Here is a 6,000-nt window from a genome sequence, read left to right as displayed (position 1 = left end):
CTGAACTATCGAGTAGTCATCAGCTTTGCTCTGCCAGATGTTCATAACATCTGGTGTTGCTCCAGCAGCAGGCCTGGCACCCAGCGGTGCTTCCAGGACGTAATTCTTCTGTGCAGCAATGAGGATAATCCTCAAGTTACGGACCCAGTCCGTGTAATTGCTACCATCATCTTTCAACTTTGCTTTCTCAAGGAACGCATTAAAATTCAACGGAACAACAGCACGGGCCATCTATCTACAATCAAACATAAACAAGCAAGATACTATCAGGTACTAAGTTCATGATAAATTTAGGTTCAATTAATCATATTACTTAAGAACTCCCACTTAGATAAACATCCCTCTAATCCTCTAAGTGATTACGTGATCCAAATCAACTAAACCATGTCCGATCATCACGTGAGATGGAGTAGTTTCATTGGTGAACATCACTATGTTGATCATATCTTCTATATGATTCACGCTCGACCTTTCGGTCTCCGTGTTCCGAGGCCATATCTGTATATGCTTGGCTCGTCAAGTATAACCTGAGTATTCTGCGTGTGCAACTGTTTTGCACCCGTTGTATTTGAACGTAGAGCCTATCACACCCGATCATCACGTGGTGTCTTAGCACGAAGAACTTTCGCAACGGTGCATACTCAGGGAGAACACTTCTTGATAATTAGTGAGAGATCATCTTATAATGCTACCATCAATCAAAGCAAGATAAGATGCATAAAAGATAAACATCACATGCAATCAATATAAGTGATATGATATGGCCATCATCATCTTGTGCTTGTGATCTCCATCCTCGAAGCACCGTCGTGATCACCATCGTCACCGGCGCGACACCTTGATCTCCATCGTAGCATCGTTGTCGTCTCGCCAATCTTATGCTCCCACGACTATCGCTACCGCTTAGTGATAAAGTAAAGCATTACATCGCAATTGCATTGCATACAATAAAGCGACAACCATATGGCTCCTGCCAGTTGCCGATAACTCGGTTACAAAACATGATCATCTCATACAATAAAATTTAGCATCATGTCTTGACCATATCACATCACAACATGCCCTGCAAAAACAAGTTAGACGTCCTCTACTTTGTTGTTGCAAGTTTTACGTGGCTGCTACGGGCTTAAGCAAGAACCAATCTTACCTACGCATCAAAACCACAACGATAGTTTGTCAAGTTGGTGCTGTTTCAACCTTCGCAAGGACCGGGCGTAGCCACACTCGGTTCAACTAAAGTTGGAGAAACTGTCACCTGCAAGCCACCTATGTGCAAAGCACGTCGGGAGAACCGGTCTCGCGTAAGCGTACGCGTAATGTCGGTCCGGGCCGCTTCGTCCAACAATACCGCCGAACCAAAGTATGACATGCTGGTAAGCAGTATGACTTATATCGCCCACAACTCACTTGTGTTCTACTCGTGCATATAACATCAACACATAAAACCTAGGCTCGGATGCCACTGTTGGGGAACGTAGTAATTTCAAAAAAATTCCTACGCACACGCAAGATCATGGTGATGCATCGCAACGAGAGGGAAGAGTGTGATCTACGTACCCTCGTAGACCGACAGCGGAAGCGTTAGCACAATGTGGTTGATGTAGTCGTACGTCTTCACGGCCTGACCGATCAAGCACCGAAACTATGGCACCTCCGAGTTCTAGCACATGTTCAGCTCGATGACGATCCCCGGACTCCGATCCAGCAAAGTGTCGGGGAAAAGTTCCGTCAGCACGACGGTGTGGTGACGATCTTGATGCTCTACCGTCGCAGGGCTTCGCCCTAAGCACCGCTACAATATTATCGAGGATTATGGTGGAAGGGGGCACCGCACACGGCTAAGAATATGATCACGTGGATCAACTTGTGTCTCTAGGGGTGCCCCCTACCCCCGTATATAAAGGTTCAAAGGGGGGGTGCGGCCGGCCAGGAGGAGGGCGCGCCAGGAGGAGTCCTACTCCCACCGGGAGTAGGATTCCCCCCCCCCCTTTCCTAGCTGGAATAGGATTCGGGAGTAGGAAAGAGGAGAGAGAGAAGGAAGGGGGGGTGCCGCCCCCCTCTCCTTGTCCTATTCGGACTAGGGGGGAGGGGCGTGTGGCCCAGCCCTGGCCACCTCTCCTCTCTTCCACTAAAGCCCACTAAGGCCCATATACCTCCCGGGGGGTTCCGCTAACCTCCCGGTACTCCGGTAAAATCCCGATTTCACCCGGAACACTTCCGATATCCAAATTTAGGCTTCCAATATATCAATCTTTATGTCTCGACCATTTCGAGACTCCTCGTCATGTCCGTGATCACATCCGGGACTCTGAACAAACTTCGGTACATCAAAATGCATAAACTCATAATATAACTGTCATTGAAACCTTAAGCGTGCGGACCCTACGGGTTCGAGAACAATGTAGACATGACCGAGACACGTCTCCGGTCAATAACCAATAGCGGAACCTGGATGCTCATATTGGCTCCCACAAATTCTACGAAGATCTTTATCGGTCAGACCGCATAACAACATACGTTGTTCCCTTTGTCATCGGTATGTTACTTGCCCGAGATTCAATCGTCGGTATCTCAATACCTAGTTCAATCTCGTTACCGGCAAGTCTCTTTACTCGTTTCGTAATACATCATCTTGCAACTAACTCATTAGTTGCAATGCTTGCAAGGCTTATGTGATGTGCATTACCGAGAGGGACCAGAGATACCTCTCCGACAATCGGAGTGACAAATCCTAATCTCGAAATACGCCAACCCAACATTTACCTTTGGAGACACCTGTAGAGCTCCTTTATAATCACCCAGTTACGTTGTGACGTTTGGTAGCACACAAAGTGTTCCTCCGGCAAACGGGAGTTGCATAATCTCATAGTCATAGGAACATGTATAAGTCATGAAGAAAGCAATAGCAACATACTAAACGATCGGGTTCTAAGCTAATGGAATGGGTCATGTCAATCACATCATTCTCCTAATAAATGTGATCTCGTTAATCAAATGACATCACATGTCTATGGTTAGGAAACATAACCATCTTTGATTAATGAGCTAGTCAAGTAGAGGCATACTAGTGACGTTTGGTTTGTCTATGTATTCACACAAGTATTATGTTTCCGGATAATACAATTCTAGCATGAATAATAAACATTTATCATGAAATAAGGAAATAGATAATAACTTTATTATTGCCTCTAGGGCATATTTCCTTCAGGCGCACCCTGGACCCTCATGGCCAGGTGCTTGCTCCCCCTGTTGTGTTCTCAGTGCCAGATATTCTCAAATAGTCTAGAAAAAACATATTTAAATTTCAGGGCATTCGGAGAACTTTTATTTTTGGGGTATTTTTTTATTGCATGGATAATTTAGAAAACTAACAGAATACACTATTTTTGCTTTATTTAATATAAATAACAGAAAGTAAAAAGAGGGTACAGAGAGTTGTGTTTTCTAACTTCATCCATCTCATGCTCATCAAAATGAATCCACTAACAAGGTTGATCAAGTCTTGTTAACCAACACATTCCGAATTGCATGAAACCGGAGAATTTTCGAATAACACTAGGTTACCTCAACGGGGATATGCATGCCCCCAACAATAAGAATATCATATTTCTTCTTGACAGTAGGAAGAGGAAATTCAAAACCTCCAATAGTAATTGTTGAATTTTTTCCAATAGAATTGATACTGTGGACTTGAGGTTGTTTCCTCAAAATGTGTACCTTATGCTGATTACCATTAACATGAAAAGTGGCATTGCCTTTGGTGCAATCATTAACAGCCCTGTAGTATTCAAAAAGGGTCTTCCAAGAATAATAGACATACTATCGTCCTCGGGAATATCAAGAATAACAAAGTCCGTTAAAATAGTAACGTTTGCAACCACAACAGGCACATCCTCACAAATACCGACAGGTGTAGCAGTTGATTTATCAGCCATTTGCAAGGATATTTCAGTAGGTGTCAACTTATTCAAATCAAGTCTATGATATAAAGAGAGAGGCATAACACTAACACCGGCTCCAAGATCACATAAAGCAGTTTTAACATAGTTTCTTTTAATGGAGCATGGTATAGTTGGTACTCCTGGATCTCCAAGTTTCTTTGGTATTCCACCCTTAAAAGTATAATTAGCAAGCATGGTGGAAATTTTAGCTTCCAGTATCTTTCTTTTATTAGTAACTATTTCCTTCATATATTTAGCATAAGGATTCATTTTAAGCATATCAGTCAAACGCATACACAAAAAGATAGGTCTAATCATTTCAGCAAAGCGCTCAAAATCCTCATCATCCTTTTTCTTGGATGGTTTAGGAGGAAAAGGCATGGGTTTCTGAACCCATGGTTCTCTTTCTTTACCGTGCTTCCTAGCAACAAAGTCTCTCTTATCATAACGTTGATTCTTTGATTGCGGGTTATCAAGATCAACAGCAGGTTCAATCTCTACATCATTGTCATTACTAGGTTGAGCATCAACATAAACATTATCACTAGGTTCATGTTCATTACTAGATTGTGTTTCAGCATCAGAAATAGAAATATCATTGGGATTCTCAGGTGTGTCAACAATAGGTTCACTAGAAGCATGCCAAGTCCTATCATTTTTCTTTTTCTTCCTTTTAGAAGGACTAGGTGCATCTACATTACCTCTCTGAGAATCTTGCTCCATTCTCTTAGGGTGGCCCTTAGGATAGAAAGGTTCCTGAGTCACTTTACCTCCTCTAGTTGCAACTCTAACAGCAAAGTCATTATTCTTACTATTCAATTCATTGAGCAAATCATTCTGAGCTTTAAGTACTTGTTCTACTTGAGTGGTAACCATAGAAGCTTGTTTACTAATAAGTTTAAGTTCACCTTTAACATTAGCCATATAATCACTCAAGTGTTCAATCATGTAAGCATTATGTTTCAATTGTCTACCAACATAAGCATTAAAATCTTCTTGCTTAACCATAAAGTTATCAAATTCATCCAACCATTGGCTAGCAAACTTAGCAGGAGGGATTTCAGCTTTATCATATCAATAGAGAGAATTTACCTTTACTACCTGTGTCGGGTTATCGAGACCATGTGTTTCTTCAACATGCGGAAAATTAAGACCATGTATTTCTTTAATAGGAGGTAAATTCTTAACATCTTCAACTTTAATACCTTTTTCTTTCATAGATTTCTTTGCCTCTTGCATATCTTCAGCACTGAGAAATAGAATACCCCTTTTCTTCAGAGTTGGCTCAGGAGTTGGTTCAGGAAGTGTCCAATTATTTTCATTGGTCAACATATTATTCAATAGAATTTCAGCTTGATCAACAGCTCTTTCCCTGAAAACACAACCAACACAACTGTCCAGGTAATCTCTGGAAGCATCGGTTAGTCCATTATAAAAGATATCAAGTATTTCATTTTTCTTGAGAGGATGATCAAGCAAAGCATTAAGTAATCGGAGAAGCCTCCCCCAAGCTTGTGGGAGACTCTCTTCTTCAATTTGCACAAAGTTATATATCTCCCTTAAAGCAGCTTGTTTCTTATGAGCGGGGAAATATTTAGCAGAGAAGTAGTAAATCATATCCTGGGGACTACGCACACAACCAGGATCAAAAGAATTAAACCATATCTTAGCATCACCCTTTAATGAGAACGGAAATAATTTAAGGATATAATAGTAGCGAGTTTTCTCATCATTAGTGAACATGGTAGCTATATCATTTAATTTAGTAAGATGTGCCACAACAGTTTCAGATTCATAGAAATAGAAAGGATCAGATTCAACCAAAGTAATTAACTCAGGATCAATAGAGAAATCATAATCCTTATCAGTAACAAAGATAGGTGAAGTAGCATAAGCAAGATCATATTTCATTCTAGAATTCGAAGTTTTTTGTTTCAGCTTAGCTAAAAGTTTCTTAAGATCACTTCTATCATTGCAAGCAAGAAAGTCTCTAGAAGTTTCCTCATCCATAACATAACCCTCAGGAACAACAGGTAATTCATATCTAGGGGCAGAATCT

Source organism: Triticum urartu, chromosome 2A (genome assembly GCF_056163025.1).
Source record: "Triticum urartu cultivar PI428250 chromosome 2A, HENAU_Tu73, whole genome shotgun sequence".
Lineage (NCBI taxonomy): Eukaryota > Viridiplantae > Streptophyta > Magnoliopsida > Poales > Poaceae > Triticum > Triticum urartu.
Note: the sequence above shows the minus strand (reverse complement) of the source record.